Here is a 21,709-nt window from a genome sequence, read left to right as displayed (position 1 = left end):
AATTCACTGGGCATTTCAGTCTAAGAAAATAAATCTCCTCAATTGCCTGGCTGAGAAGACCAGTTAAGTCCCCGAATTGTTAACAAGAAGGTCACCAAGGTAGCCCTATGCAGACATGACTGATATTAGGACTCTGTTGCTAGTTATCCAAATTGCCAATTTCTTTTGCACACCAGGGCTTATCTCTGACAATACTGTTAAACTCAGATAAATCCAGTATGTCCTTGCTGGGTTTGCCCTCCTGGGGTCTTAGTGAAAGAAATGTGCCTTTCACATGCTTTTGCTCTGAATGTTGCATGCAGAGAGGGCCAGGGAGATCAGTCAGTTGAGTTTATGAAGAGGGAATAAAATGAGGCACTATTCACACTCTGCCATCTAAAATGCCACGAGCTCTCCTTTGGGGAGCAGAGGAATCAAAAGAAAAGCAAAGGGGAGAGAAAATGAAAGGATGGATCCTAGGAAGCCACATGAAGGTAGAAGGTTGCTGTGTTTGCACCCGGACAGAGCTACGTAAGGAGTGAGGGAAGTCCCTTAGTCTCCTCACAGAAATCCTCAGTGTCACCTGGAGAGAGGCTGTTCTCTTTGTGCTCTTTCTTCTGTGGTGCCAGCTGCAATGCCAACCCCAGCACCCAACTGTGGCAAGTGCCACATCAAGTGAAATGTTTCTCTCACCAATGCCCATGACTGGGACCAGTGCTGGGCCTTTACCCACGACAAAGCAGATGATGGAGATTTCACACTCTGACACAAAGGACTTGAAGGAGACATGTTCCTCAGTGCCTTCTCAATACCCATGAGAAACGAACACCGTCATCCAGGAATTTCTATAGGGAATACCATCTCGAGTTTTCTACAGCCATGGGCAAATGTCCAAGAGTTTGTGATCAAAACACTTTGTCTTCAGTTTATTTCACAAATGGAAAAGTCAGCTACCTCAACACATCAAATTGGACACTATGTATATTTTGCCGATTTCTTTAGTAAATAAAATGTGAGTATCTTATAATTGAGGCACTGTCAAAAAATGAAAATTCTAGTATGGATGCTTAGATTGATTTGTTCCTACATTTAGTCAGTTAACAAATATTTAACAGGTTTCCATTGTATGCTAGGAGCTGCAGTGGGAATACAAGTAGGAATAAGACACAGCCCCTATCCCCAAGAAGCTTATGGGACAGAGGAGATGAGAATTTAATGTCATGTTTGCTACAATGTGGATTTTTTTTTTTTTTTGGCAGAGTATCATTGGACCATAAAGGAAGATTCAATGACTGTCTATGGGAGCTGGGAAGCCTTCACAAAAGAAATGGCATTTAATTTAAATCCTTAAAGATGAACACATGTTTTATAGGTGGAGAAAGAAGTGCCAGGTCATAGTAAACACAACATCAGCAGGGAAACTCAGTTGTGTTATTTACTGGTATATATCATCAGGTCCCAGGAAATCATCACCACTGTTACCTAGAAGCAAATGTATCAAGGCTTTAAATTGAAAAGTTCTAAATTTGCTCAAAGTATACTCAGTTCATTGTAATTTGCCAAACTGATTCCTTTCTATGGCATTTATACAGTTCATGGAATGCTCTGACTCACAATGACTTAATAAGTTTAGTTCTCTTTCATTCTAGTTTCCATGTACGGCTTCCTTTAGTCCTCTGTTATTTGGGGTCTCTTTAAACCGAACTGACTTTAATCTTTGGACTGTACATGCGGCAATACACATGATCGTCAAGTCTCTTTGATGTGAAACTAACAGATGTCGAGTTTAATCTTGTGGTACTTTGATAAAAGGATTAAGGGAAGGCTCGTGAAACCAATCACCTTACTTGAAAAACTGAATTTTAACAATCATCAATGAGGCCAAAGATGTGGTTAAGCTCAGCCTAGTGAGAAATGAACATATTACAAAATGAACACTCATACTGGATAGTTTCTGACCCAAAACTCACTTACTGACCTATTAAAACTTGAGGCAATACTCAAGGTGAGTCAGCTGGTACAGAAAACTTTTAGTACTTTCACATAATTTTAAAAGCACTTCCTGGGCCTGGGATAATAAAAAAGTTTGGAAATCTAATAGTAGCGATGGTTGCACAACATTGTGGATGTAATTAAATGGTTAAAATGGTCAGTTTTATGCTACGTATATTCTACCACAATAAAAAGTATCCCCAAAGCACTCACTGGAATATTTTCTTTATAAACCAGATATTAACATTCAAACATTTTTATTCTTACCATTTTCCTTGGAGAATATTCTAAAAGATCATCATAGACCCTCTAGTTAAAGCCCATTCATTGCCTTATATCCAGGCAAAACCATATGTAAAATATTAGCAGTCTAAGAAAACATAGTCTATCTTAAAGAATTCTAGAGGAGGTCAGTCCACAATATTTTCATAACTTTCTCGTAAATTAATGAAATAGCAGCATTACACCAGCCTATCGATTTGAGTACCTACTACTCCTCTATAGACATTCGGAAATGATTCCAGTTCCTACGGTTTTTATGTGTGACCAAAATTTGTGCATAGTTAAGTTGTTCTGACACTAACTAAATTTTATACAAGATTTGAATCAAGCTGTTGAAAGATTTAGAAACTCTGGTGATTCACGGTATAGTCAGTAACACCAAACCGAGATGCTGACTGCTGTCGGTATGAGTTTCACAGACGTGATTTAGGGCCACAGAATTGGGTCTCAAGGAAGGTGAAAAGCAATGAGTAAAATTCAGAAGGTAGGGTATGGGGAAGAGTTCCTTGTAAGAGTCAGCATTTTAAGGAGTAGATATAGCAATTGAAAATGATTAAGCCATTTCTAATACAATAGGAAAATAATCAATTCAACCTTAGAAATTCTATTCATACCTAAGGGAAAATGAGAGATATTTGACCCTAATATTACAACGCATATGGCACAATTAGGATCACAGGAGATGTGACTACAAAGTAAGAAGAATAATTCATACCTAATTCCTATTTATAATAATACTTCGCACTTAAGGAAATTATAACTTCCCATGTTAAAAAAAGTATTTCTAAAAATGTATTTATGATCTGGAAAGCAACCAGAATTTCCATTAACAAGGCCATGTTTTTCCTATTAAGTTAAGCAGATTTCATTTTTAAGCTCTGCAAGGATTTTCTCACCATTAAACTGCTTTCCCCTGGACTGCGACCCGAAATGACAGACCTGAACACTTGACAGACAGAGAGCACGGAGTCTGACCTCTCTGCGGGGCTCTGCAGAGCAGTAAAACACGGGGGGATAAAGAGAGACTCTGTGAAGTACTTTTGTACCTGGAAATCATTACTAATTAACACTCATTAAAAAAGAGAAGGCTGACAGAGAAAAAGAATTCTAGACTGCAGCCCAGAGGACCTGAACTTGAGCCCCATGCTTTGACTTCAAGCCATGGGATTTTGGAACCCCCACTCTCTCCACCACCTCACAGGGTTGTTGGGACCATCAGCTTGTGAGAAAGCACTTGGTAAATGGAATAGCACTGATGAAGGGACATTACTACTGATAGTAAAGACCACCAGCAGCTTTAGACATTGGTCCATAGCATTAGACATTAGGTCATCCGTGTTCCTGTTCTATTGGATAACAACGTTGTACCTTCCTTCTCTTTTCTCCTCAAACTTCTACCGTTCTCTACCTTAGCGCCGCTCTCTGTTGGTGATCTGCGTTCTCACCTCACTGGGAAATCTGAAGAAATCAGAAAAGAACATCCACCCACTCTCCCTGCCACCTCTACCCACCTCCCAGAATCCATGCCGCCTTGACTCCTCTCTTGGTCTCACACTTACACCTTATCATCTACAAATCTTCAAAATACATCCAGATTCTGACCTCTTCTCATGACTCCAATGCCCCCTCACCTCTACTAATATTGCAATAACATCCCACGATACTCCCTGTTTCCTCCCTGGCCCCGCTAGTTTCTTCTCAGCACAGCAGGCAGTGATTCTTGTAAAAGATACATTGGTTAAAGTCCTTCCCTCTGCTTAGAACCTTCTGTGGCTTTCTTTCTCACTCCAAGTAAAATCCAGAGGTATTACAAAGGCCTCCAAAGCACTGTATAGTCTAACTCCCATTACTTTTCTGATCTCATCTCCTACCACACTCCCCTGATCACTCCACCGCTTGCTATCTCTCCAAGTTGCCAACAACTCCTGTCTCAGGACATTTGCACTTGCCCCTTCCTCTGTGAGGAGTGCTCTTTCCCCAGAGAGCCATACAGTTTGCCTCATCCCCTCTACCAAGTTTTTCTGCAGTCACCTTTCCAGTGATGTCTTCTCTGACATTTAAAACCGCACATCTCTCCCCACCTCCTGCTCTGCTTTATTTCTAGGTAGATCTCAAATTACTTACTTTTCACCTTCTAATATACAATATCATTTATGGATTTATTTTGCTTACTGTCGGTCTCCCCTCATCCTGCAGATAAAGTAAGCTTCTCAAGGGTAGGGATTCTGTCTGTTCCCTGCTATATATACCTGGCACTTTAGAACAGTACCTGGCACTTTGTAGTCTCTGCCTGATAAATATTTATAGAATTAATGAATTATTGAATCACAGATATTAGCCATAAATTTCAGATATCTAGTCAATTCTGTTACTCTGAGGTAAGTAAGAAGACAGAATTCCTGTACTCTAAAAGACATAACTGACCCTAAGAAGACCATGGCACTCCTATGCCTAAAGGAACAGCTGACGTGGGACAGAGCAGAGCTCAGAGCCAGGCTCCTCCTCAAACAGAGGAGACTCAGACCTGCAGCACAGGGAAGCTTAGTCACCCACGTAAGCATGACCTCCCCTGCTGCTGACTGGGGTTAAGCCTGATACGAGGTTGATCCAGAATTTTTTCAAATATCAGTTTTTATTTTTTAAAAGATTTTATTTATTTATTTGAAAGAGAGCAAGCGAGAGAGCACAAGCAGGGAGAGGGGCAGAGGAAGAGGGAGGAGCAGAGTCCCCGCTGAGCAGGGAGCCAATCCCAGGACCCTGAGATCATGACCTGAGCCAAAGGCAGATGCTCAACTGACTGAGCCACCCAGGCGCCCCCAAATATCAATTTTCAAATGAAGGTCTATTCTACCCTACCAGGCACTGGGCAGCGTTTGGTAAGATATTTTTTTATTCCCATACTGTTACCGCTAAACATTTATGGTGATCAATTTGTAAAGATGAGGCTTCCGATCGTTTATCAGTTTTCTCACAGGTCCCAGGGCTCTCTGATGGTCTCTGCTTCACTCAAGCTGGAGGCCTCCAGTTCCCACCCACTCCCAATTTCTGGCTGCTTCTCTGATACCAAACCAGCTGCAGCCTGAGTGTGTTCTCTGATGACACCCCCTCTGCCCTTGAGTTGAGGGAGCCCCTATCCCACACATGCATGTCCTCCAGCCTGCATGACCCAGCACAAACCCTGCTTCACACAGTGCCCATAGGTTCCCGAGAGGGGAGGTTTCCGTCAATTCAGTGATCAAATTCCTTCCGCAAATAGCCCAAGATGATCAGAAAAACTGTTTGCTAATACTCACTATCCTTCAATAGAATCACTGTCTTACAAAATCAGCTAATCATGCAATCGGTAGATTTTGTGTATCTACAGTCTCTGCAAGACACTGCTAAATACCGTGGAGAAAACGAAGTGTAGGCACAAGATTCCTAGATGAGGCAGTAGGACGTACATACACTGCAAGACAGACCAACAATGCAGAGGTGGGGAGAGCGACCCTGAGGGAGGGAGGTGCCTGCATCCCTCCCTGCGGGGCTAGTCTGGGCTAGTCACACAAGGTCTCGTGTGGCAACTGCAGGGTGAGCTGCGGAGCTATGGAACCGGAAAGGGTCACCAGCTTATTAAATTAAATTGCTGAGTGCAAGACTTACTTCCCTTCCACCTTCTGCAAAAAGACCTGTGCAAAGCAAAAGAAGCACTCATCAGTAACAGGATCCATATTGTATCTTACAGATAATAGGCATTCAAAAAATATTTGTTAAGAGGTTAGTGACTACTAGAATAAGTGAAAAGAATGAAGCTCAGTTGACCGCTTAAAAACAAGAGAACTGAAGCGAAGAGACAGGACAAGTACTATTATTAAAAGTTTGATCACAGACGCCCCCTTGATTCTGCCTATGAATTAGATACAGCTCAGAGAGTCATTCCCAAGGAAGGTAAAACTTAGACATCACCAGCTTCAGAAGGTGCCTGGAAAATGTAGACAGGAGCCGTGTGCCACTGGATCCCAGGGTCCTGCCCGGGGCCTGGCGCATGGGAGACTTAGTGCATGTGTGAGGAATGGAGGCCGAGGCCAAGGGAGGCTCTGNGGGGGGGGGGGGGGGGAGTAACGCAGAGCCAGCGAACAAAGATGAGGGTGTGAAGACTGGAAGCACAAGAGGGGCCCTAGCAGACTTCCGCTTCTTTGCTTTTCTACACTCACATTCTTACTTGGCCCACGAGAGAGCCACCCCCTGCCTTCAAGGTCAGAGCCTTCAAGAGACAGCCGGAGAGCCACGCTCTCGTCTCAATCCTGCAGCGCTCCTCGAAGTCTGATAGAGCAGCTGCCATGCACAGTGCCCGCCGCAGCCCAGGACTTGGTTAGCACTGGCAGCTTCTCAAGTCATCTAGCAAAGCGGCCAGATTCCTGCACCGTCTCCGTGCACCAGAACTCAGCACCAGACTCAAGAGCCCCCATGTTTCCGCACATTTCCCAAAAAGAGGAAAAAAGCGAGAAACGGCAAGTCATCTATCTTGACACAGAAAAATCACTTGCCTAATTCGAAGCAGAACAGACTCTTCATCTTTCTTGTAGACCAAGTCCTAAACCAGGGGCCACCATTTCTCTTAGCAGCAGTGGTCTAAAACCTGGTTAAAATAGTGGAATCCTCCAGTCGATGGCTCAGATGTGCATAACCATGCACAGGGGAGGTCTGATGTAATGCCCCTCCTGGCACCAGGGCGACAAGGAAGATGGAAGGTATGGTGTTTGGGGACTGCACGCTGGACAGTTTGTATAAAACCAAGACAGAGGAATGCACAAGCTTTGGACTGTTCTGTATTTAAGTAAATGAACTTACTCAGTACTGTACCGTTCAAACAGGGATATTAAATATTAGGAACAGTAGCACTGGTTACACAGAGGCTCTACTGTGACCACTAAGGATTTCAGATCTCAGTTCTGCTCCCATGAGCTGTGTGAACTTGGATTAAGTTGCTCACTGCCAACGAGATACTGCATATAAAGCCCGTGGGACAGTAGGTTGGACACGGTGAGCTCGGTCATGTATTATTATTATTAGACCCTTTACACATGTATGGCATCTGGGAATAATACATTTTTACACTGCACTTAAATAATACAATTAGTTGCATTTACTTCTTCTGTAACAACATTGCCCAGGAGTTACGATTAGTAGCCTTTTACAGATGGACATGCAGGTTCCAAGGCCCCAAACCTTTGTCCTCTCACCATTCCTGTAATGGTTTTCCCGGATTAGAAGGGCTCCACGTACTAAGGAGAAGGTCAGAGGCAGTGGAGAAAAAAGTGCTGGGGTCTGTGTGGGGCTAGTGAGGACCCACTACCTCTATTTATTTTGCCAGTATTCACATGAAAGGCGGGGCATACAACTACATTGCAGAATGCGAGTCAACAGCCAGAAAGCTCTGCAGGATCCTGAGGCTGGGGAGAGCTGTTTCTTCTGTATGGGTTTCGGATTGCAAATCCAGAGTCTGTCTGTAGGGCTGTTTTCCCAAGTCCTCCAAAACAGACCCAGGGCAAACCACACACCCGGGCAGACAGGGCTCAACCTCAGTTTCTGTTGTTTCAGCCCAGAGGTGATTTCCATGCCAGCATGCAGCCCTTTCGTGTTTTTGCAGCTCTGTCCAGGGTCACATTTGTTTAGGTGTGTTCAATATCTCCAGCTCAGCTGCCTCCTCTCAGGCTAAAATAACACGTGGCTTATGTACTAAGGAAATGCTGCAGCTGTAATTTTGCAGTGATAGCGTTTTTGGAACTAGACACCCAATTCCATATGCTTTGCATATTTATGACATTGTTCTCATTAGTAATATCTCATATAATGCTCTCGTATCTCAGGGCGAGGGCTTCCCGTCAGCCCGGCCACATCCACTTGTCAGGGTCCCCCTCCCACCTGTCAAAGCCAACTGCTTGCCTCTTGGCAGTACTAGTAACAGTAATAATAACGGCAGCAATAATAGTAACAAAATGGTCCCGTCAGGGCACTTGGGAGGAAATTTTAGTGTGTTGGCCTCAGTTATAACCATGAGCCTATAAGAGAGCATGGTGGAAGAGGCAAGGAAACAAAAGAACATGAAGGAGCAAAGAGGGGAACTCCACCTTTCTGATCCTGTTTAGAAAAGATACATTCTACATCTCATTTGAGATTGCTGGGACTCTCGGGTCAAAGAACACATATGGATTTTCTGGCTTGATGTTCATCATGCCAAGACAGAGAGCAGGACCCCATTTTCAGCAGGTGACCAAAACCCAGGAAGCCTCATTCTCATCATCGACTAACCTTCAGAGGTAAAGTAACCTCTCACTCAAGTTTCTCCCCACTCACAGCCACATCTACCTCCAACAGCTCCATGACTCAGCCTCACAAGTTCCAGAAAAATTTAGTTTGATACGACCTGTATATAAAAAATACACAAAAATACACATGCTAAATACACAGGCACTTATGTACAAGGTTCTTTCACACTGATGAAAAATTCTCAAGAAACCAAGGCAAGTGCCATTTTGGCCACCTCCAAAATAAATCCACACCTATCCCACCTCCATCTAAAAAAAAAAAAAGAAAGATGTGCAAAGGCCCTGTGATCCTAATCTAAAGTAAACCCTAAAGTAAGTGTGGGAAACAGCTCTTCCAATGGGCTGTGAACACTCCCCCAAGTCTCTCTAGACCTTTGAAGACTCCAGTTTACCTGGACCAAGCTGAACATCCAACCTTCCCTGCGACTTTGGCATAGTGCCAGAAATAAAGAAGTTCTTCGCTATTTCCTCTCCTTGGTCATCCCAGCACATGCTAAAGAGAAAAAAACAAATGTATATACAATATTTTTTAAACATGACTATGTCATGAAATCAGACTTGATCCTAAAATACTAACCACCTATCATAAAGCCTCGTATGTGCCGCCTTTCCATTAAGCAGGATGTTAACCATCTTCCCCTTGACACCACTGTCTAAAGAACCTCACTGTAGATCTGACCTTGCAATTCTCAGCAGAATCTCCTAAGTGGAATAAGAAATTTAATACAGATCATTTCTCTTAAGAGCCCAAGACTCAGAAAGCGAGCAAGAGAAAGGAGATTGTCAGGGATGGATTTTCCATTCAATGTAATATTATTCAACATTTACCCTCCCTTGGGCATCCGCTGCTTGCCGGGCTCTAGGTAGGACTCACACGGTGCCTTCATTCCCAGGACAGTGGAGCACTCAGGATCCAGGGGTCACCACTACTCCAGCATATAAAAGTCACACTTCCACTGTGTACTTCCAATACTGTTGACCAAAACAACATGATGCATCCTAATCACAAAACGCTTCTTACACTAAAGACCTGAGCATAATTTTGAGACGTTTTTCCTTTCCCCCTACCTTTTTTCCAACCTATGTATTTACGTCAACAAAAAAGCACTATATTTGATTTCTGGAAGAATGTGACATGAGCACTGCCTCCCCTCGTTTCTTTCCATTATTGGGATTCCTGTAATAGGTTTAAGAAAAAATGCTGGTCTTTTAGCCTAGAGGGATACTTAGCCTCAATATCTGCTAGAGAAATTCTAAATTTCCCAAGAAAGTTCACTCAATACTTTGCCCTTTAAAGCAACATGAATCAAGTATCATGCAGTTCATTTCTGCGTGGGGGCAGGAATGGACCGTGAAGATGATCTCCTTAAAAATCTTACAGAGTAAATATATGGACTTGAAAATAATTTCCCACAGAATTTTCTAAATTCAATTTCTTTGACGAGGACAATGAAGAAACTGGGACCCCAAATAATCCCTTTTACACTCTGCTGTAGAATTAAACGTCAATTTCCATGTTGTTGCACAATTACAAGTTACATAAAGGACTGATGTTTGGAATATATAGCTAAAGCAATAAATACCCTGCAGGAAAAAAGAAATCTGTTTTTGCCTCACCCTGGCGTAGTGTCTACCACCACACCTCCACGTAAACCATTCTGGCCAAGGTAGCCAATGGCCTCCAAGTTACTAATCCACCCGAGGAGTTCAGCTGTCAACTTACTTGACTTTCCACAACATTCACCGCAGTTGAGCACTCCGCTTCTAGAAACACTCTTCCCTTGGACACGGTGGCATCACAGTCTCCTTGCTGTCCTTCTACCTCTCTTGCACTCCTTTGTAGCCTCCTGTTCCGACTGCTGCCTGGCTTCTCAGCAAAATGTGGCAACTCCCCAGGGCAGTCTTGGAATCTCTTGTCTTCCAACTCTATGCTTTCGCCCAAAGTGACCTCATGCACTCCCACTGCTTTAAATACCACACCAGCAACTCCCAAATTTATAACTTCAGCCCAGACCTATTTTCTGACACCAGACTCATTAATTTAATTACCCACTGTCATCACCAAGGCTGGCTCATAGGCATGTGAAACTTACCTTGTCTCCAGCTGGCTTCTTGATCTCCAGGCAATGGCCCCTCCATCCACACGACTGGACACTGGGGAATCATCCTCAACACCCCCTCCCCTGTAGCCTACCCATCCCTCCATCTTCTCTCCTCAAGGGCCCACTGTCTCTCCCTGGACCTCTGATTCAGCCTCCCGAGCCCTTGTCATTGCCTCACTCCTGTCCCTGCCCATCCTTTCTCCAGCAACCACCAGAGAGAGCTCTTCAAACCACAAATCTGATCATGTGACTCCCTATTCGGTCTTAAAACTCTCCAAAGGTTTACACTGAGGATTTATAACAAAGTCTATGATCTTGGAAAAAGATGGTATAAACTAGATGAGAATTTTTTTCTTTTTCACTGATGTAGAGCTCTGTGAATGTTGACATATGTGTGCCCCTGTGTAACTCCCACCCTGAACGAGATATCAAACATTTCCAGCACTCCAGGAAATTCCTGCCTCTGCTCTGTCCCCACCCTCTCCTGAGGTAACCACTCTTCTGGCCTTTATTTCAGTGAATGAGTTTCGTCTGTTCTTGAACATCATATAAATTGGCTTATAGAAATGAATACCTTTTTAACTAAACCAAACTCTTCAAATGCTCCTGCAAATTAATAATTAAACCAGCTTTACGACACTAACATCCTGGAGTCACCTGAAATCAGGTGTTCAGCTCTAGAATCTCAACTCCCCCAAAAGAGTTTGTTAATTAACAAGTGAGAATAAAATCCCCATAGCATGCCAGATTAAGTTGTTCCCATGAATTGTCCCTAAGTATTTAAGATGACCCCGGGCTACTACTTCTACTCATGGGCTTTGAGCCAATGTGGAGAACTAATCTGCCAGGCAAATTCAAAGAAAGTACTCTTTTGATTCAAACAAAGACTTCAAGGTGACAAAAATGTGACAGCATGAGCAAAGCATAGAGTTACTGTCTTAATAGAGGAATGAGACCTTATGAGGGTTACCAGGAGAGTTGTGTTGCAAGTATTAGGAATTAATGGTGGGCTGTGGGGGGCCAGCTTAAAGCTGGATAAAGCCTCACCTGTACCCATTCACCATTATAACCTCACCCTGGAGGAAGGCCATCGAGTCTCTATTTTCAAAGTACAGTCCCTGATTTTGTCCCTCTGTCCAGAATAAGGGCCAATTCCAATAAAGAACCCAAGGAAGCCCAGCCCCTGAAATACATCAGACACTCCTGAGAGCTTATTCTGCTACCTGAAATCCAGACAGATATCTCCCCAGGGTTTGGAATTTCTGAAGCCTATGTTGGGGGGAAGGGGTTATGTGGCAGGTGGACAGAAGCAGAAGCCCAGGGACTTGTTTTTTTGCTCCCTTGATGGTCCACTACCCCCTCCCTAACATCAACAAAATAAATCCTAAACCTAAAATTAGAATCAACTGGGAGATTTTACCAAAGCCTAGAAGAATTCACAAAACGGGTCTCGCCAAGCATCCCTGTTCCTAGAGAGTCTTGCTCTCTGCAGCCTTTGGCAACACAATTAGACATCTGCTACGTGTACCAGCTGGTGACATTTGCCAACACTGGCTGGCCAAGTGGCAGGCATGGGTTTTGATGGTATGATGCCTGGCACATGCAAGACACTTAAAAAATGTCAGTGACTGTTACCATGAAGGAATTCCTACAAACTATAGTTTTGCTTCCTAAACATAAAAGAGAAAAAGAATTGCTCACTCTTCAGCTGAAGTATTGGGAGTGTGGAGGGAGGTAGAGGGTAAGGAAACAATTTGGGAAAATCACCATCAGCCCCTTCTCTTTTTGATGACCAGAAAACTTCCCAGAGGATGAAAAATATATTTCTTTAAAATATGTAATGCCATATAACACAAGCCTACTTTCTCTTCCTTTATCTGCCTAAATTTTTCTTGACCCCTATGCTGGTAAATGTCATCTAGCCTGGTTGAAAATGGTTGGAAAAAGCCCCCTAGATCCTTTGGTAAATAAAGTCATGACTGGGAGGGGGAGTTCCAGGCAGAGTAGACATCCTCAGCTATGTTCTTTAGCAGTTGACTGTTGTGGAACTTGGGAGCAAGGCCACCTAAGACAGGATCCCAACCCTGAACTGTTCTCACACAACCAAAAATCAGCCCAGTGAGGAGGAAAACCATGGTGTGGAGATAGGAGAAATACACACTTTAAGTTTTTTAACTTATACGGTTGCAATAGGCCCTTGACTTGTAGTTTCATTCGTTGACTCACATTTTTATGTTTGCTCCTCACAGGATGTTTCTGGGTTTACAGAGGAATGTAGAAGCATTTGCACTGGACAGGGACCCTGGACCCACCTGGAGACAACTATAAGGAGCCCCAGTCCTGGCTGCAGCTCCCTGCGTCAGTCCCCTGGTGTATGGAATACAAAAATTTCTGTTAGCAAAGACATTCAATACACTTAAGGCATGAGAGAAGAAGCTATTTTGTAGAGGGTGAATAATTCCTGGTACGAGGACCTGGACTTAATTTCTTGGCAGCTCATCCTCTTCCCCCCACCATCCGAATTATCTACACTGTACCCCTCTTTCTCTCCTACTTTGGTGAGACTATGGCCTCCTCCCTGTCTGGGTCCAATGCTCCATCTGCTCCCACTTCCTCAAGAACCTCAACCCTCTTTCAGCTGTATCTTCTCAACCCCAATTTGATGGTTGTTTCCTCTTCTTCCAGGGATAAGTATATTTATACCTTCCCCATCTAAATAAAAACCAACCAACCAACAGAAGATTCCCCCTTATTTTTACAAATTTAGCTTCTCACAGTCACCAAGTCACTGTCCTCACTCTTCCTCAGTTCCACCTCTTTATGGGATCAATGGCATCAAACACCATGGACCATCACTTCTCCTTGGAGCACTCTCCTTGTGTGGCCCTCCTGCCCCCAGCCCTCTTCTATTGTCTTCCTGTCTTTGGGGCACTTGACAATGCATACCATTCTTCCCACACCCCCATTTCTCTAGAGGCTGGTCCCAGCAGGAGTGGGCCTTTGTTAGCCAATGTTTGTACTCTATTGCATCACGGGTACCTTCCCCAGAGAGAAAGAGAAACTAGGTTAACTCTCGCACGAAACTGGCACTGGGCTGAGGAGCAGTCAATCAGATTGGTGATCTCCTCCCTGGGGGAGGTGTAATAACCTTGGAAGTTATGTGTTTCTCAAGTGCACAGAAGAGCAGAGGAAGATGGTGTTTAGATAGAAAAAAGAAACAGCCTTGCCGAGATATCAGAAACTAAGAGTGACAGAGTCCTGCTGGGCTTCTCGCAACTTTGCGGTCCCTACTTCCACATCCCTGAGTGCCTCCGATAACTCATTAAGCCTTCTAACAAATTCTAAAAATATATTTTTTCTTGCTTGAGCTAGGTGGTGCTGGTTTCTGTGGCCAGCAACCTCAAGAACTCCCATTACCCCACAACTTCCTGACCCTCCTCTCTTACAGTTTCCCCCTCCCCCTAATGGCGGGTGTCAATGGATCCCACTCTTAGCTCTCTTCTGTGTCTGTATACTCCCTCCTGGTGATCTCCTCCACACACTCAGCTTAGACTAACGCCTCTGGGCAGGTAACTCTAAAATCTGTCACCCAGCTAGACCTCTTTTCTGAGTTCCTAACCTATATACCCTGGAACACTGCTCCTCTCGGGGGCAGGAATGTCCCAGAGGCCCCTTACAATGAATAATTACAAAACTGAGCTCAAACCTATTGCTTTTCTTGATTTTTCTAGACTGATGAATCACCTCCACCATCCGCCCAGTCACCTAAGTCAGCAAGGGGAGGCAAGCTTCACTTCTCCCTCTGCTTTACCCTCTACAATTGATTCAATCCCTGTGTCTTAATAATTCCACACCCCTAGTATTTCTCCAATATACCCTCTCCCTCCATTCTGACTTCACTGTATTTTAGATTCCCATCACTTCATTCTATTTGGACTTCTTGTCTCCTAATATCCCTTTTATCCTCCACTGGTTGGATTATGCCCCGATTCCCTCAAGTAAAGTCCAAACTCCTTGAACCAACTTCTGAGAACCCTGATGATGATTTGACTCCTGCCTCCCTCGTCAGCCACATCTTTTATCACTTGCCAGTGGGCCCCTAAACTCCGTCTACACTGAAAAACTTGCAGTTTCCTAATGTCCCAAACTTCCCCCAAACACTGAGACTTCACACCCAATGCCCCCTGCCCTGCAAAGCCTGTCCACATTTCTTCAAAGCCTAACAACTAATTCAGTTCAGCACCACCTCTTCCAGGAAGCCTTCCTTAAGTGTTGCTTAATATACACCCATCTGCACCGTGGGATTAGGTTTACAGCCTCTGTGCTCTCACAGTCCCTTCCACATGACTTTTCCATAGGCCTTTGATGCCATTTGGTAATTGTCCACCTCTATCTGTGACTTGTCCACAACACGTAAGTTCCTTAAGGGAAGAGACAATGCCTTTCTTATATTTGTATTCAGGGTGCCTGCCATTCAAGACACCTTTCTGGATAGCTTGTTCTAGAGCACCCAGCAGGGAATTAAGGAAAGACAAAAACTGAGAATCTTCAGAACCAGAATACATTGCCTTCTTTCTGTTACAGCTTTGAAATGAGGACGGAAAAGATGAGGGTGTGTTTCCTGCCATTGTTTTTGATAGAGCTATGAGGCTTTTTCTTTCTCATGCTTGAGCTATCTCAAGGGGGTGGGTCTCTGTATACATTTGTTTAAAGAGTGGTCTTGTCATACATGCACAGTGCTGGCCCAGGGCTGTAGAACCTGGTTCAGCAGAAAAGGCTGACTACCACATAGTTAAGATCTCTGTAACTATTTTAACTCAGAAAGGACAAAGTCCCTTCCCTCAAGAAAGGGAACCCAAGATCTTAAAGGCTTATTAGAATGGAGCCATATATCCTAAGGTGGCCCCATCTGTTATTAATGCCCCGTGTAATCTATTTTCCCTTAGTGTAGGCAGGCTTAGTGAGGTGTTTCCAACCAACCAAATATGACAAAGGTGCTGGGATGTCTTTTTAGTAGAATGTATCTCTTGCTGGCTTCGATGAAACAAGTTGAAAAGTTGGGGGGCCCATGTCATAAGGAACTGAAGGTGACCACCAAAGCAGGTAGGAATTGAGGCTCTCAGTCCAAAAGTTCTCAAAAAACTGAATTATGTGAACTTAGAAGTGGATCTCTCCCCAGCCAAGTGTTCTGATAAGATTCCAGCNACACACATACACATACACACATATATATAATTTAAATATTTAAATAAAATCTATAAAATATATATATATATATATATATATATATATATATAAATTATTTAAAAAAAAAGAAAGAAAGCATTTGAAGCTACCCACTTGTGGCAGGTGGTTATGCAATGAAGGATAACTAATACAATTTTATCCCTATTGAAGTATAGCTACCTGGAAAAAAAATTCCATTTCTCAGCGGGTTGAATAGAAAGCCATCATCAAAGAAATGTTTAACTAAAATTGAAAAACCTTCTAGAAACAAGCTTTAGCATCCTAAAAGATGAGGCTAAAAGAATCCACAGAAAACATGATGTAAAATGAAGGGGGGAAAAGAGAACAAGGTTAAAACTTGTAAAGGGGCTCTGGAGAAAACTGCAGGCTCCATTGGTTTATTTAACTTTTAAATCTTATTAAATTTGCTAGATGCATGTTAGTATTCATGGTTCATTTACTTCTATTCTGACTTCTATAAATAGGTTCTCTATGAGCCCTGATAAATGACTTAAAATCTTGTTTGACTTCAATAAAGAAATTAGTATGTTAATCTTAAAAATTCTGCCCATGGAAATGAATGAAAGCCCCCTTGTCTGCTGTCCTCTACTCCCTGTATGTACACGCCTGCCAGCCCCAATTCCTTATTCTTTTCTTTGGCTCCATATCCATAAAATTTGGCATCCTCTCAAATCACTTAGATCTGGCTCTCTTGCAAAAACAAACAGAAGCTACCTGGGGCCCCTGATTCCTGCTCATTTACATTCTTTCTGTGCCAAGGGTCAGAGGATGTCAGAGATGGTGGCAGCCAGTCAAGCCCAGCATGGGACAGCCCTTATCTACCAATGCAGTGTTTTTCTATCTCTCAACACGCCAGTATTTATTTCTCTAAAATTATAAATGGAAACGTGTAACTGCCACAAATCTGATACTAGTAAATCTAAAAGTTCAGGCCAGAGTTGTGACAATAAGTAGACAAGAGCCCATACAAAGCTCATTAAAAAAAAAAAAAAAGAAAAGGAAAGAAAAGAAAAGAAAAAGCAGTCAGTAGGTGGAAGGGATGGAAGGGAAAGACGTAATCTATATGACCTATACAGTATACGGAAAACAAAAGCAAGTTGGAAATTCCCAGTGGTTCGATCATGAAGATTGCAATTCACATTAAAGCACTGATTCCTTGTAAGTAGCTATTGGTTTATGGCTTTCTAAATAGCCTTTGGCTAAAGAATAATGTCAGTTTCATATGCGTACCACTAGCTACACATATATGCCAGTTCCATCTGTAAGTTCTACAACCTAACTCTCTGCCCTGATAGTCAGCAGTAAGGTCATCTCTACTGGTTTGCCCATTAACAGTATTTTTGAGTCCCAAGATGAAAATCGCTTGTTAGGACACACACAAAAAATCTTGTACATAGCACTAATTTGTGACTCTCTAAAGCTCATCCTACTTGACAAGATCTTATTCCTCAGTATTTAATTTCTCTCATTAGAAAGAATTTAAATTATTTTTTTTCCTTGGGGAGGAAGAGATAATGAAAAAAGAAGTTCAGAAACACTACTCTAGGTGCTTAGAATTCTAGATGAGCATATAGGGAAGAAAATGAACATAAGAAAGGCATAGTAAAACCTTAGACACTNGGGGCGCCTGCGTGGCACAGCGGTTAAGCGTCTGCCTTCGGCTCAGGGCGTGATCCTGACGTTACGGGATCGAGCCCCACATCAGGCTCCTCTACTATGAGCCTGCTTCTTCCTCTCCCACTCCCCCTGCTTGTGTTCCCTCTCTCGCTAGCTGTCTCTATCTCTGTCAAATAAATAAATAAAATCTTTAANTAGGGAAGAAAATGAACATAAGAAAGGCATAGTAAAACCTTAGACACTAAATGAAATAGCCCTAATAACAATCTAAGAACTGGATGCATTTGTGCATTGTAATGGGAGCAAAACTAGAAAAATCCCAAAGGCAGGTTATAGCACAGAATGAGAAACTTTGACCTTGAAGTCAGAAGAGTTGATCTGAGTCAGCTCCTAACACATGATTACTAGCTGTGTGACCTTAGAGAAAAGTCATTTATTAAGTATTTTCTTTTTCCTTTTCTAAAAAAAATAAAAATGTCAGATTCTCAAGGTTATTGCCATAGTTAAATGATATAATATTAGCGAAGAATTTTGCAAACAAGAACACACCGTTCAGTTAAAAGGTAACACGGTGAGCAGAATTACTTGGAACCTTGGAAAACACTGCATGGTAGGCTTACGTTAATAAGCCTATGGTTGACACTACTGTGAATTGCTTCTTCAAGACGATGGTAGACTCTGTGTGAAGGGACTGCTCATTAGGAATAACACATCCTATGTAAAACAACAACAACAACAACAAAACAACCAACAAGGAGCGATCTAATGTGACTGATCTATTCTATTTTAAGGGGATAGTAAGAGATACTCAGACCACAGAGAAGTGGTATGAGAGAAAACCTCCTTTCTTATTTTTATCCCATTAACGAAACCAGCAATTCTCAGCCGGCCACACTTCAAATCACCCAGGGTGCTTTTAGAAACTTCTGAAAAATGTCTGAACCTGGAAGATTGGGAGAATTCCGTAAGTATTTATTGAATAAATGAGCACAGATAAGGTTGAAGTGAGGTAAGTATTCTCATAGATGACTGTGGGAGTGAAAATTAGTACAGTCTCTAAAGAAAGCAGTCTGTTAATATGTATCAAAATTTTTTGTGTGGTTTGGTTTTTAACTTTGTTTTTGTTCTAAGTTCATACCTTTGGTCAGGTAATTCTATGTCTAAGAGCCCATCCCAAGGAAATAATCAAAAAGAGAAACAATAATGTATCCACAAGTGTTCCTATCACAGTATCATTTGATTTTTGGATGCTATACCGTTCGGGACAGCTTGACTTGCACAGAACATGCATAAAACACTTATGCTCCATAGACTCCATGTTATGGGTGGGGATATCTGACAGTAAACAAAAGAACAATAAATCAAAATAAGGCACTACAAAAAATCAGGTGTCATCTTAACCAAAGCCAGCCACCGTTTAGCTTATTAATATTGCAAAAAGTTGAGAACCTGCCAATCATTTCAGGTCCGGTCATGTCAGATCTTAGCCTCCCATCATCCTGGTGATCTCAACTAATCTCAAAATCAAAACGGCAGACAATTACTAATTAAAGCATCTTAAAGGGAGAAGTAATGTTGCAGGCTAAGGCAGGGCAGGGAGTAAGAGAATAAAATTCACCTTACTGCCTTTCTTTTCAGACTCCCTATCTTCCTGAGTCAGGACTCCCCAGGATTTGCAACTCATCACCAACCTAAGAGTTCTCCACCACAAGCAACAAGCATTCTCATGGGGAGAGCGTTAAGATGGCGGAGGAGTAGGGGACCCCTTTTTCAGCTGGTGCCGAGTCGAGCTGGATAGGTACCAGACCAACCTGAACATCCACGAATCAGCCTGAGATGCAGGAAGATACATCTGGATCTCTACAAATGAACATCTCCAGCGCTGAGTATTGAGGTACGAAGCGGGGAGCCATGAAACCGTGCACAGATATCGGAAGATAAATGGAAGGGGGAGGGAGCTGCCACGTTCGGGCGCCGGGAAGCGGTAGCCACCTGCACGGGGGAGCGGGTGGACCGCGGACCCGCACCCTTGAGACAGCAGACTGAGACCGTGAGCCGGGGCCGCACGCTACCAAGCATCTCACGGAACTCCAGAACTCCGGTGTGCTCACTGGATCCAGACTGAGACTGGGAGCTCCGGGAGCATGCGCGGGGCAGCTGGCAGCTGGCGGGCCAACTGCACCGGGGAGCGGGCGGACCGCGGACCTGCACCCTCGAGACAGCAGACTGAGACCTTGAGCCAGGAGCGCGCGCCACCAAGCATCTCACAGAACTCCGGAACTCCGGTGTGCTCACTGTATCCAGACTGAGACCGGGAGCTCCGGGAGCGCGCACAGGGTGGCTGGTGGCTGGCGGGCCACCTGCACGGGGGAGCAGGCGGACTAGCAGACGACACCCGTGAGACAGCAGACTGAGACTGGGAGCTCCGGGAGCGCTCGCAGGGCGGCGGGCGACTGGCGGTGTTAGAAACACAAAGGACAGAGACGCACCAGCCCTGGAAGTGAGGGCTGGGACGCCGGGTGTGGGGCGCACAGCCCGGGATGCTGCAGGGTGGAACAGCACCAACAAAACAGAGTTAAAGTGGCCAGAACATCAGTGGAGAACGGGCCGCAATCCCTCTGTTCTATGACAGAGGCTGAATTTCGGCCGCTGCTGCTCTGACACTCAGAAGAGGCACAGCAGACCGCCAGGGAAAGCCGCCAGAGAACAAAAGCCTGGAAATACCGGCTCACAGGGTGCCCATCCCCATCCCCCCTCGCAGGGGACGCGGAGACTCTACCCAAACAGGGTTGCCTGAGTATCTGCACAGCAGGCCCATCCCCCAAGGCAGGCTGAAAAATCAAGAAGCCCACAACCCGGGGAGCCTGGGTGGTGCAGTCATTAAGCACCTGTCTTCTGATAAGGGCGTGATCACAGCGTTCCAGAAAGGAGTCCCTCAGCGGGCTTCTCCGCTGGGAGCCTTCTTCTTCCTCTCCCACTCCCCTGTTTGTGTTCCCTTTCTTGCTGACTGTCTGTGTCTCTCTATCAAATAAATAAGTGAAATCTTTAAAGAAGAAGCCCACATCCCTAAGATCCCTATAAAACAAGGGCGCATGGCCTGGATCCCATTCAATAATTTGGGCTCTGAACAACCCCACAATCACTCCTCATCAGAATGACGAGAAGGAGAAGTCCCCCCCAGCAAAGATAAGACAATGGGTCTGCGCCCTCTGCCACAGAAATAATAGATATGGATATAACCAAATTATCAGAAATGGAATTCAGAGCAACAATGGTCAAGATGATGAGTAGACTTGAAAAAAGTATTAACGAAAATGTTACTGAGAATATAGAATCCCTAAGGGCAGAAATGAGAGCGAATCTGACAGAAATTAAAAATTCTATGAGCCAAATGCAGTCAAAACTAGAGGCTCTGACGGCCAGGGTCACTGAGGCAGAGGAATGCATTAGCGAATTGGAGGATGGGTTAGTAGAGGAAAAAACGAAAATAGAAGCTGGTCTTAAAAAAATCCACACCCACGAATGTATATTACGGGAAATTACTGACTCAATGAAACGATCCAATGTCAGAATCATCGGCATCCCTGAGGGGGTGGAGAAAAACAGAGGTCTAGAAGAGATATTTGAACAAATTGTAGCTGAAAACTTCCCTAATCTAGCAAGGGAAACAAACATTTGTGTCCAAGAGGCAGGGAGGACCCCACTGAAGTTCAGCCACGACAAACCTACGCCACGTCACGTCATAGTGCAATTCGCAAACATTAGATCCAAGGATACAGTATTGAAAGCGGCCAGGGCAAAGAAATTTCTCACGTACCAAGGCAAAGGTATCAGGATTACGTCAGACCTGTCTACAGAGACCTGGAAATGAGAGAAAGGCTTGGGGGGGCATTTTTAAAGCTCTTTCAGAGAAAAACATGCAGCCAAGGATCCTTTATCCAGCAAAGCTGTCATTCNTCATTCAGAATTGATGGAGAAATAAAGACGTTCCAGAATCGCCAGTCATTAACCAATTTCATAACCACAAAACCAGCCCTAGAGGAGATATTAAGGGGGGCTCTATAAAGGTAAAAAGGCCCCAAGAGTGATGCGGAGTAGAAAGTCACAACCTCTGGGTGTTATACGCAACTAATGAAGCATCGAACTTTACATCAGAATCCGGGGATGTACTGTATGGTGACT

At 43.8% G+C, this 21,709-nt stretch overlaps 1 protein-coding gene across 5 annotated transcripts in view; it reads right to left on the bottom strand.

Annotated features, from left to right (window-relative positions):
- Positions 1–21,709, bottom strand: part of LYPD6 (LY6/PLAUR domain containing 6) — a 123,709-nt gene that overhangs the window by 67,667 nt on the left and 34,333 nt on the right. The gene's annotated exons all lie outside the window — the stretch shown is intronic.

The sequence above is a fragment of the Ailuropoda melanoleuca genome, chromosome 2, assembly GCF_002007445.2.
Source record: "Ailuropoda melanoleuca isolate Jingjing chromosome 2, ASM200744v2, whole genome shotgun sequence".
Taxonomy (NCBI): Eukaryota; Metazoa; Chordata; class Mammalia; order Carnivora; family Ursidae; genus Ailuropoda; species Ailuropoda melanoleuca.
The sequence above is the reverse complement of the archived record's forward strand: the minus strand, read 5'-3'. Positions and strand labels throughout refer to the sequence as shown.